The 12,858-nt window shown below is 48.5% G+C and overlaps 1 protein-coding gene across 13 annotated transcripts in view; it reads right to left on the bottom strand.

Moving 5' to 3' along the window:
• The window catches only part of GATAD2A (GATA zinc finger domain containing 2A), a 121,537-nt gene that overhangs the window by 67,356 nt on the left and 41,323 nt on the right, over nucleotides 1–12,858 (bottom strand). For 6 of the 13 annotated variants that reach the window (XM_054465067.2, XM_063658803.1, XM_063658805.1 and 3 more), the window contains exon 2: nucleotides 3,330–3,418. The exons of 6 other annotated variants lie outside the window; for them this stretch is intronic. The gene's annotated coding sequence lies outside the window, so the exon portion shown is untranslated. Of the gene's footprint in view, nucleotides 1–3,258; nucleotides 3,419–12,858 lie in introns of all 13 variants that reach the window. One more of the 13 variants, XM_063658804.1, reaches the window with a different exon arrangement.

The raw sequence follows: 12,858 nt of genomic DNA, 5'->3' as shown, positions 1-12,858 counted from the left end.
GAGAGGAGTTGTGAATTCCAAAAGCAACTACCACGGCACTACCTGACTCCCACCACTAGAACAGTGTCTACTCCAGGTGCTTGCCAACCGAAAAGTCAGAAATGTCTTGGTGGTGCTCCAACATGCAGGATTCTTATATTAGAAAGACTGAGCATCATTCACACCTTGGTCAAGGCCCATGTGCATTACCTGTCCTGTGATGCAATCTGTTTTTCTACAGTCACACCCATTTTTTGATCCTTAACACCCAGCACTAGGCAGTGTGTGCCTGCTTAACAAAGAGAACCTGACAGGCCAAATTCAAGGGCAGACACCAAGTCCATGAGCAGGCAAGACTGCCCCTGTGCCCATAAGAATAAATAAACACACAAGTGGGAGTTGTGTGTAGACTGTGTGCCTCAGACATGGGAGGGAGCTGCTGGGCACACTGAGGGCCAGCCCTCCTCCGGCCCTGCTCCCTCCACTGTGCCCATGTGGTCCTGGGTGACAGGAATGGGGACACCCCAGCCGATCACAGTACATAATTTCCACTGAAAGCAAGTGTGGGCTAGTGCTGAGTGAGACACACCCAAGAGTGGGTGAAACTTGCATTTTGTGGAGAAAATCTAAAATCAATCAATATGCTGGGCTGTCTTACACACCCACAACAAAAAGTGCACACAAGCTGACACATTTATAAGTCCTGAAGAAATAATTATTCAGGGGTGGCTTCCGCCTATTTGACCACTAAGTATCGTGTGCCACGACTGTTTATAGACCGTCCTTTTCTATCAAGTCCCTTCAAGCACAGGCCAAAGGAAAACCTAGGGTGGCCTCTGGAAACTCCCTTCTGAACTCCCAAACTGACTGCCTGAATGCTATGGGCTGGGTCTTCCCTGCTGGCTGGCAACAGAGAAGAGGGAGGTTTCCTCCATTCATTTATTCATTGAACAAGTACCTACTGCTCAGACCATGTGCTTCTGAGTTAAGAAAGGGCCAGGCAGAAGGGGTGGGTACCCAGCCTGGGGCCTAGGAGAAACCAAAGCCAGCCCTTCTGCCCTCAAACAATGCCCTCGGCTGCAGGACAAGAGGCAGTCGCTCGCTTCCCTGGGCTGGCTGTGGGTGCTTCCCCCTCAACAAAGGGGGTGAGCTCAAGCTAGGCACAGTGGCCTGCACCCAGCAGTCCCAGCTATTTGGGAGACTGAGGTAGATCACTTGAGCCCAGGATGCTGAGGCTGCAGTGAGCCATGAACACACCACTGCACTCCAGCCTGGGTGACAGAGCAAGACCCTGTCTCCAAAAAGGAGGTGAGCAAACATGATGAGAGCCACATGGCTTTGTGACTCTGAGTCCCTAGTCCTACTCTCTGTTTCTGTCAATGCCTGACATCCCCCAAATAGTAGTTACGACATAAGAGCACCAGGTAATAGGCTCTGACAAGTCTCAACTCTCTGTAGGAAACTGGCACAGACTTTGAGTCCGAACTTGTCTCCAAAGAGTTTGAGAGCCCTGTGTAAGTGTCAGGGAACGTAAAATAGTGCAGGCGCCATGGATAACAGTCTGGTAATTCCTGAAAAAAGATTTAACAGAAAGTTACCATATGATCCAGTAACTGCACCCCTAAGTATACACTAAGAAGAACGCCACACAGGTATTCAAACAGCTTGTACACGAACGTTAAAAGCAGCACTATTCACAATAACTAAAAAAGTAGAAACAATTCAAATGTCCATCAATGAAATGAATGGATAAACAAAATGTGGTTCATCCATATAATGGAATATCATTCAGCCATAAAAAGGAAAGAAGCACTGATTCATGCTTACAATGTGGATGAACCTCAAAAACACGCTAACAGAAGGCAGACACAAAAGACTACCTACACAAGTGTAAGAGTCCATTTACAATAAATGTCCACAACAGGCAAAAACAGAGACAGAAAGTAGATTAGAGATCATCAGGAGAAAGGGGAGGGGGAGATGAGGAGTGACTGCTAATGAGTATGCTGTTTCCTTTTGGGATAATGAAAATGTTCTGGAAGTAAATAAAGGTGGTAATTGTAGAACTCTTGAATATATATAAAAAACTGAATTACACACTTTAAATGAGTGCATTGTATGGTATGCAAATTACACCTCAAAAAAAATTTTTGGGTGTAATTTGCCTGTATGCCCAACACTTTGGGAGGCCAAAGCAGGAGAATCGCTTGAGGCCAAGAGTTCAAGACCAGCTTGGGCAACACAGCAAACTCCGTCTCTACAAAAAATACAAAAATTAGCTGGGTGTGGTTGCACACACCTGTATTCCCAGCTATTCAGGAGCCCGAGGCAGGGAGGATCGCTTGAGCCCAGGAGTTTGAGGCTGCAGTGAGCTATGATCATGCCATTACACTCCAGCCTGGGTGACAGAGTGAGACCCTGTCTCAAAACATACAAAATAAAAATGTAAGTACCACGAAAGTCTCATTTTGTTTGGAGAACATTCTGGAAATGTTTTCCTGACAACAGAATTACCTGACTACGCCCATATTTTCTTGCCACATGAAGAGCTGAAACCTCACAAAACTGACCACAACACTTGTTCTGTGCCATGGTCAGCAGAGCAGCCACATCTCACACTGCGTGGCCAGCAAGATCCTGTTCGATGGGGCATGAACCCCTAGGCAAGTCACCTGCCAACTCTGGCCCATGTGTGTCCCCGTCTATAAAACGGAGCAGCTGACCCAGGGGCTGCCTCCAAGTTCTAAGACACCTTTCAGTTCTGCGTTCTTCTCCAGGTAGGTAGGCTTGGGCCAAAACATCGCTGACCAGGCTTGATGGTAACAGAGAAAAATCCAAGGTACCCAGCAATGCCCTGGTAGGTTTGGACAGCTCTTGACAGTCTCCGCCTAAGAGCTCCACGCAGCGGGGGCAGCTCAGCTTTGCCATGAGGCACAAGGCAAGGTAAGGGCAACCAGCTCCAAGAACCAGTGCGGGGCCTTGGGCTTTGTGGTGAATAAGGAAAAAGTCTAACGGCATCTATCAGTGCTGGGAAATCATGGGAATGGCCAGACGGCAAAGGCCACTGGCCAGGATTATCCTCTGCCCCTGCCCCTCAGAGAGGACAGGCTCATCTTATTTAGACCTAGGGTTTTCAAATGAATGACCAATTAGAATGGTTTCTTTTTCCCTGAACCTGAAGGGACGGGCCAGGCAGCCCCATACAGACCACACAGTGTGCAATCCCAGGGGGCCTGCCTCCCTCCATCTTCTCTAGGAGGTAGCTGAAGCAGCACTCACTTTAAAGTGTCCAAGAAGCTGACCGAAGCCTGCTGGATGCGTGGAACCTTCCCTCCACCGCAAGCACTCACCTGGCTTCGGGGTATGGGGTGCTGGTCCTACCAGTTGGCCATGGCCACAGTGACGTCAAAAGGCTACTTGAGACAATGTGCTGACCAACCTAAAGCAAAGGACAGAGAAAGAAACACTGTGTTTCCAAGCAAGGTCTCTGGAACATACTAGCATTTCTAAAATGTCTCTAACCCCTGGAATTACATAGCAAAATTTCAGATTTCCTGAGTTTTGCCTCGGCTACCTTCCACAATGGGGACACTCAGAGGAAACAAATTTCTACTGATCTCTGAGGTATGAAACAATACAGTGCCAACCAATGAATGCCAACATCCCAGACACTGTCTTCAATACAGATGGTGACATAAAAAGCAGCCACACGATGAAATACAATTATTTTTATCTTATGCCCAGACTGGAGTGAAGTGGCACGATCTCGGCTCACTGCAACCTCTGCCCCCTGGGTTCACACGATTCTCCTGCCTCAGCCTCTCGAGTAGCTGGGACTACAGGCGCCCACCACTATGCCCGGCTAATTTTTGTATTTTTAGTAGAGACGGGGTTTTGCCATGTTGGCCAGGCTGGTCTCAAACTCTTGACCTCAGGCGATACACCCACCTCGACCTCCCAAAGTGCTCGGATTACAGGCATGAGCCACCGTGCCCAGCCCAGGGTTTTTATTATAATAGTAACGACATTAAAAACAGAAATAGGCCAGGCACGGTGGCTCACGCCTGTAGTCCCAACACTTTGGGAGGCCAAGGCAGGAGGACTGCTTGAGCCTAGCAGTTTGAGACAAGCCTGGCCAACATGGTGAAACTCTGTCTCTACAAAAAATACAAAAATTAGCCAGGTGTGGTGGCGTGTGCCTGTGGTCCCATCTACTTGGGAGGCTGAGGTGGGAGAATCACCTAAGCCTGGAAGTTAAGGCTGCAGTGAGCCAAGATCCCACACCACTGCACTCCAACCTGGGCGACAGAGTGAGACCCTGTTTCAAAAAACAACCCAGAAACCTAGCATTTAATAGGTACTTAGGAGTATGTTCCAGGTACTGTGCTCACACAGCATCTCTGAATCCCCAAGGCAACCGTAGAGGCAGGTTCCTGGATCATGCCCATTTTACAGATATAGGATCTGATGTGTCTGATCTTCAGGAACTTGCCCAGGGTCACAGAGCACACAGGCAGCACCCAGGGCTCATTCTCCCAATGTAACCTCCTCACCATCATGTTCTCTGTCATGGACCCCAGGGAAACCAGCCATCATTCCTGGTGAAGGCAGTGCTAGGTTTACCCTCAAGATGAAGGCATGATGTGCCTGGGAATGGGCGGACTTCACCCTCCAGACTGAGAGGGCTTCACCTCCAAAACCAGAGGTCATGGTCATCCCCATGGGATGCTGTCCAGAGAGAAAGAGGCTGCCTGTCTTACAGACAGGAAAACTAATGCTCAACAATGTTCAGGAACTTCTCTTCCAAGGTCATAGAGAAAATGCCTCGGACTTCCACTTCCGGTTTGTATCGTCAGACGTCCAGGGCTATGGGCCAGACGCTGAACCTTAGGAACCAGCCAAATCCCAGATTCCCAAGCAGTTCTGTCAGTTGTAGCTTGCCAAATAGTGTCAACATCACCTCTGTTGTCATTCTTTGCACCCACATGACTACCAGGAGCTTGCTCTGATATGAAACCTTTATTTTTAAACTAGGTTCACAGCAATTCACAGCTGATAGATGGCGAGAAAGACTCCCACAGCAGAACTTGCAAAAATAAGGATGGGGACAACACCAGTGAACTCTATGGAAAGACCTTTAGGCACCTCCTAAATGAGGCACAGGGCTAGCTCCTCAGGAAGAACCCTTTCTGCCGCTCTTTTTAGCCCCATTCAAGCTGAGAAACCCAATGGGCAGCATTAGTCCTAATTATTTTGTATCTGCCAATCCAAGGCCTCTCTGCCCCAAGGGTGGGAAGCCTCAGAAGCAGGTGTCCTGTGCTGTTCTGCTGCAGGATCAAGGTCTATATATAAAAAATCAGCTGTGTTTCTACACACAGGCACCAACCAATCAGAACTCAAAACCTGAAAAAAGTCATCTACATTAGCACAAAAAAGGTGAAATACTTAAGGATAAAGAAACTACAATGAAACAACAAGAAAAATGAAAGAAGGCCGGGCACAGTGGCTCACGCCTGTAATTCCAGCACTTTGGGAGGCCAAGGCAAGCAGATCAATTGAGCTCAGGAGTTCGAGACCAGCCTGGCCAATATGGCAAAACTCCATCTCTACAAAAAAAATTTTGAAAATTAGCTGGGTGTGACAAGTTAATGGGTGCAGCACACCAGCATGGCACATGTATACATATGTAACTAACCTGCACATTGTGCACATGTATCCTAAAACTTAACATGTAATAATAATAAAATAAAAATAAAAATAAAAAAAGAAAATTAGCTGGGTGTGGTGGCGTGCACCTGAGATCCCAGCTACTTCTGAGGTTGAGGTGGGAGGATCACCTGAGCCCAGGAGGCTGCAGTGAGCCGTGACTGTGCCACTGCATTCCTGCCTGGGCAACAGAGCAAGACCCTCTCTCAAAAAAAGGGGGGGCATGGGGACGTACTAGTTGCAGTAATAAATGAGAATAATTTTATTTTAGTGTTACACTTTTCATCAATTTCTGTTGTATGTTATACACTCTCTGAACATGTTTAAAAGATGTTTCTAAAGTTGCTGTTTGCATTGAATCAATCACGATAGCCTCACTTGTATAAAACACTTTTATCTCAAAACAAAAAAAAGAAAAAGAAAAGAAAACCGAAGTATATGAAGACAAGTGTCTTGTTCATGGGTCAGAAGGTATCAATTCTCTCCCAAATTGATCTACAGATTCAATGCAACCTCAATCAAAAATTCCCAGCAGATGGTTTGAAGAAATGACAAACTGATTCCAAAATCCACACGGAAGTGCAACGGACCTAGAATAATGAAAACAACACGGAAAAACAGGCACAAATTTGGAGGACTTACCCCAACTGATTTGGAGACTTAACATAAAGCTACATCAAGACAGTATGATATGGACACAAAGACAAGCAGACTGACTGACAGAATAGATGCACGCATGTGGATCACTCATACTTGACAAAGATCCAACTACCCTACTCTACGTGAACACAAGATGCACAAGATCACATCTTCCTGGGGAGGGGGGTGGTGGACGAAGGTCAAATCACAACAAACAGTACATCATACCTACAGTGCAACTGGCAAGAACTCTTAAGGTAACTTCTTTCACACTCTACCACTGCTTTCAAAGCCAGCTTGTGGCAAATCCATTCTCCCAGCAATTAAAATTTGGAGTTGTCCCCTTGGGCAGACTCCACCCACCATCCAGTCCATCAGGAAAGCCTGTTGGTTCTGCCATTAAATATATCTGGAGCCCAACCACTCCTCACACCTCCACTGGCCACACTGTCCTCTACTGGGATGGAGGTCTCCAAACTATATTCTCTGCTTTCACTCCTGGACTCAAAGTTCACTCAGAGTGAAGCCCACCTCTCCTAACCCCAGAGGCCCACACACTGCCTGCAGACCCAAGCATCCCATCCCCACTTCAGCCTGCTCACTCTGTTCCAGCCATACTGGCCTCCTGGCCGTGCCTCCAACACACTAGGACCCTCCCCACTTTGAGGTCTTTTTATGTTTTAAACAAAATCCTAGTTCTGTCATTTCATCTATCAATTAACTATTCAATCTGCACCCCAAATTGAAAACGACCTTTAAAAAAACGACTGTCGGCCGAGCACGGTAGCTCATGCCTGTAATCCCAGCACTTTGGGAGGCTGAGGTGGGGTGGATCACTTGAGGTCAGGGGTTCGAAACCACCCTGGCCAACATGGCAAAATCCCGTCTCTACTAAAAATACAAAATTAGCCAGGCATGATGGCACATGCCTGTAATCCCAGCCACTTGGGAGGGTGAGGCAGGAGAATCGCTTGAACATGGGAGGCAGAGGTTGCAGTGAGCTGAAATTGCACCACTGCACTCCAGCCTGGGCAACAAGAGCAAAACTCTGTCTCAAAAAACAAAAACAAAAACAAAACAAAACAAAAACAACTGTCAAGCACAGTGGCTCACGTCTGTAATCCCAGCACTTTGGGAAATGGAGGCAGGTGGATCACCTGAGAACAGGAGTTCAAGACCAGCCTGGACACCATGGAGAAACCCCGTCCCTATTAAAAATACAAAATTAGCCAAGCGTTGGCGCATGCTTGTAATCCCAGCTGCTTGGGAGGCTGAGGCACAAGAATCACTTGAACCCGGGAGATGGAGGTTGTGGTGAGCTGAGATCGCACCATTGCGCTCCAGCCTCAGCAACAAGAGTGAAACTCCATCTCAAAATAAATAAAAATAAAAAATTAACCCCTCCGTGTGATCCCCCACCACCCCTGCCTTTGCTCAAACATCTCCTCACAGACGCCCACCATCCCCTGACCCTGCTCCTCTTCTTCCACAGCACCGCCCCTCCCACACTCCACACAACACAGCTACCGTGTTGCCGATGAACTTTCTCACCCAGCAATAACGTACACACCACAAGGGCAGGGGTATCTACCTGATGCCCGATTTTAGTTCAAGCACCTACAACAGTGTCTGACACATAAGCGGTGCTTAATAAATTTTTTTTTTTTTTGAGACCAAGTCTTGCTCTATTGCTCAGGCTGGAGTGCAGTGGTGCAATCTCGGCTCACTGCAACCTCTGCCTCCTGGGTTCAAACAATTCTCCTGCCTCAGCCTCCCAAGCAGCTGGGACTACAGGCACGCACCACCACACCCAGCTAATTTTTATATTTTTAGTAGAGACGGGGTTTCACCATACTGGCCACACTGGTCTTGAACTCCTTACCTTGTGCTCCACCTGCCTCAGCCTCCCAAAGTGCTAGGATTACAGGTGTGAGCCACCGCGCCCAGCCGCTTAATAAATATTTATTGAATGGACGAGCAGGTATAGTTTAACCCTGAAGGAGAAGGGGCCGATCTGAGGAGCCCACTGCAGCAGCCCTGCAATACAATCAGTGCAAGAACCACAGAGGAGGAGACCAAGCAGAAGACCACTCAGCATGATCACAACTAGCGGCATTTCTTGAAAATACACTGTAATCGCTTTCCACTAATCTATCATTTGGACTGTTTTGCCATTCACCCCACACTGGCTGAGTTCAGAGAGCTTTTACTGTTTTTATCTCCAACCCATACATTTAAAGCAGTATCAAGTAACCCTTAAGTGCACAATTACCAGCTCATAAGAGACTCTTCCACTCCCCTGATAAATCATTATGGTTTGGCTTTGACCTTGCACCTGGGTACTACACACACACACACACACACACACACACACACACACACACACACACACACACACACACCCCTACCATACAACCCACCCAAACACACACACACACACACACACACACACACACACACACACACACACACACACCCCTACCATACAACCCACCCAAACACAAGGACTTCTCAAACTGAGGGAAGATCAGCCTTGGTGAGAAGGTAGCTATGGCAATTTACATGAAATCAAGTCACTGCACTTTGGGCAACAGAAGTCCTTTCTTGCCATTTTATCCTCTCAAGCTCAGACTAGCGAGGCCCTTTTAATTTGAGGAAAGGACACATGGCCTGACACTGGCCACTACCTGGGGAACTCCAGTTCCATGGGGTTGCTGGGGTTGCAGCACCCATGGCTGATACAGTGATGGTGTCTCTGCAGCTGTCAGCACTTGATCCGGAAGCATGGGCTCTACCAGGTGCCCCTAGGAAGCCCCGTTGTCCTTTCCCTGGGCCCAGACCCACTGACCTATCACCATTTGTAGTCACCAAAAACTTGTGCTGTCTCTAGAATTTTTCAACTAGTTCTGCATCCAAACACAGCTTGGCTCCAGTCCAATCCTCGGAACATGACATGGCCAACAACATCCAAGGTGAAACCCAACAACACCGTTCACCTTCTCCCGCCCCTCTCCTAGGTCCTGCACAAACTGAATGCCCCCTTCACAGGGTCACCCTGACCCTCTTTGCTAATGGTCCCATCAAACTTTCAATGTGGGGAAGTCCCCAGCTCAATCAGGAAAGAAAAAACTGAAGCAAGTCAACAGCAGATCATCCTGAGGAAGCCCAGAAGTCAGGCTGTTCTACCGTGTGCTGGCTGGCTGGCTGGAGAAGAATTAGCAGGGGCCACAGATCCAGTTTTCCAGTCTGGGGTCAGCACACTACTGCCTGCCACCTGTCTTAGTAAATAAAGTATTTCTGGGAAACAGCCATGTCAGTACTCAAGAACACACTGTCTATGACTGTTTCCACCTTTAACAACAGAGACCATAAGGCCCAAATCCCAATACTGAGATCTGAAGGGGGATCAGGAGGAAACTGCCCAATGAGCTACTCAGTAAAAAGACAGAGGTAGCCCTAGCCACAGCAGCAAGCTGCCGCCAAGAAGTCAGGGGAGAGGCACATTGAGGAGGTGTTCAGGTCGGTCCCTCAGCAGTCCCCGCTCTCCCCAAGGCACAGAGCCCAATCAACCCTCCGTGGGGAAGAGTATGACTTGGCAGACTAGAGATGTGGAGAATCAGCCCCAGGAGGACCAAGACCCAATCGTGAGGTTGGCCACACAAGCCCATCCTTGGCAACCAGAGCTGGCACTGGAGGCCAGAGTTCCCACCTCTGCTCTCAAACTGAGATTCCCATTAGGGTGACAGCCAGTACATGTTGTAGGCCCCTGGTCTGCCCCTGCCTGTCTCCTCCCTCAGCCATGGGAACCACAGCCTCCTTGAGGGAGGAGACAGGCAGGGGCAGGCCGGCAGCCTAAGGCATGTACTGGCTGTGTTCCACTTCCACCATCTTCTACTCCCCATAATAAACCAGCACGGCCCTTCTTAATTTCCCAGGTCCCCCCAGCATCAGAGCACCTCACCACGGCCTTCAAGGCCTAGCCCACTTCAGCCACAAGTGCGCTACGTGCACGTGAAGGAGCATACGTGTTCCAAGTTCCCGCTCCAACCACCTGGCCTCCTTTCAACGCCTCAGACCCAGCACGCCTGCCTACTCCCCGTGCCAGGCCTTTGCATGCACCGTTCCCACAGCCAGGAGAGCCCCTCCTAGCTCCCACCCATCCTTTGGGTTCAAGCACCTGTTACTCAGGCAAGCTCTCCCCGCCAGCCCCTCACCATGGACCACAATGCTGGAACTTTTTGCTGAAACTTGCTACTTGAAATCGAGCATCCCACTTCCCAAAGGCTCCATGCTCCATGGACACAAGGCGCTTGCACATCACCTCATCTAACACCCACATGGGCATGGAGAAGGAGACTACAAAATGGGGACCTCCACGAGTTGTCAGGACCCAACCAAGAGGTTTCTACCACCGGCTGGAGGCAAAAAAAAAAAAAAACATACAAATGCTGTCTTTAATTAAAATAGTTAATCAGTGCCAGGAAGAAGCCACATGGAGATAGGCAAGACTACAGCCATGGGCACGGCACAGCCCCTGGGGTGAGTCCAGGGCTTCGGGGCGCGGCCAATGTCCCCCTCCTGCCCCACCCCTGGCATGCTATTTGGGGAGCTGTGGGGACCCTGTGTCTGAAGGGCTTCCCTCTGGCCACCACTGAGAATTGAGTTGTCCCAGTGTCAGTGGCGCCCACACTCTGCAATCCCCATATCCTTTCTTATGGCAGAGGCTGTGTCCTACCCTAAAACCCCACTCACAGCTCTCATGCGGGTCCAGAGCCCTGCCCTCTGGAAAGCTCAGACTCCAGCACCACACCCCTCTCCCTCCCTGGCACTCCAGGCCTCCCTCCAAACCATCCCAAACGCTCACGAGCTTCCTCCTAGCACATTCTGCCCAGCCTGGCTCTCCTGGCAGTTAAACAGTGGGCCCAATGCCCTCCCGGGGAGCCTGCCTGCCTGCCTGCATGGAACCTACCTCAAGCCTCCAGACCATCCTGAGAACCCAGCGACAGGCCCTGACACCAGGCAGCTTCTCAAACAGAAGCAACTACTTCTTTCTTTTATTACTATGATTAATGTTGTTCCTCAAAATACTGCCACCTCTATCTGGATGCTCCTCTTATTGTTTCCACCCAGGCTCCCAGCAGCTGCCTGGGCAGTGCATGCAGCAGTCCTAAACTGCCTATCGACCCCAGATCTTAAGTGCCCAGAAACCAAATGTCTACGTGCAGATGCCACTGAGGCCTTAGGAAGTGTCTGAAACATTTAAGTGTTTAGTATTTCAGATGCCTGATGTGTTGCAGTATTAAAGGACACCAGAAGAAAATGTCATAAGAACAAAAGAGGAAATGACTTCTCTGCTAATACTGAGGATCTAGGAACTCGTCTCGAAATCAAAATAAAAATAAAAATACCAACACATTGCTGTATTAAAGGAAACTCACTGACAAACAGATATAGGAAAATAAGAAACACCTTCGAGGCTGGACACGGTGGCTCACACCTGTAGTCTCAGCACTTTGAGAGGCTGAGGCAGGTGGATCATGAGGTCAGGAGATCGAGTCCATCCTGGCCAACACGCTGAAACCCTAAAAATACTAAAAATACTAAAAAATGTCTCTATTAAAAATACAAAAATTAGCTGGGTGTGGTGACGCACACCTGTAGTCACAGCTACTCAGCAGGCTGAGGCAGGAGAATCGCTTGAACCCAGGAGGCGGAGGCTGCAGTGAGCCAAGATCACACCACTGCACTCCAGCCTGGCGACAGAATAAGACTCCATCTCAAAAAGAAAAAAAATAAAGAAAGAAAGAAATACCTTCAATCCCCAAGCAATGCACGGGAACAGAGACCTCAGATGTTCCTGGACACTGTTTCTCCCTAAATCCCCTAAAGATTTCAGGGGTCCTAGGATGACCCCACCTGTCCAGGGACTGAAGAAAACCCATAGAATATCCGCACTCCAACACTGTGATCCCAAGATGATGTCATTAAGAGCCTTCTAGAACCACGTGCATTTTTTTTAACCCCCTCCCCAGTACTTAGCACAAGCTAGGAAATGAGTGTGTGTGTCTTTGTCCCTTTGTCCCCAAGCTAATTCTGAGAAGACAGAATACATGTTGTCATAAAGGTATAGAATATTTCTGAATTCAGAAAGGTTCAATTTTTTTTATTGTGGTAAAACGTACACAAAATTTACATCTTAACCATTTTGAGTTCACAGTTCAGTGGCATTAGGTACAGTCACACCGTTGTGCAACCATCAACCATCCATCTCCAGAACTTTTCCATCTTCCCCAGCTGAAACTCTATCCCCATTAAATACTCACTCTCATCTCTCTGCCCCCAACCCCTGGCAACACCCCTTCCTCCTTCTGTCTTTAAGCATTTGAGAGTCTAGGAACCTCATATAGGTGCAATCATAAGTGTGTCTCTTTGAGCCTGACTTCTCTTACTCAGCATAATGTCCTCAAGGCAGAGCCACACACATCACATGCCAAAGCATGAACAGAAAAAAAGCCCATGAGCCTGGTATACCCA

Source organism: Pongo pygmaeus, chromosome 20, assembly GCF_028885625.2.
Source record: "Pongo pygmaeus isolate AG05252 chromosome 20, NHGRI_mPonPyg2-v2.0_pri, whole genome shotgun sequence".
Taxonomy (NCBI): domain Eukaryota; kingdom Metazoa; phylum Chordata; class Mammalia; order Primates; family Hominidae; genus Pongo; species Pongo pygmaeus.
This window is presented reverse-complemented; position numbering and strand designations above follow the sequence as displayed.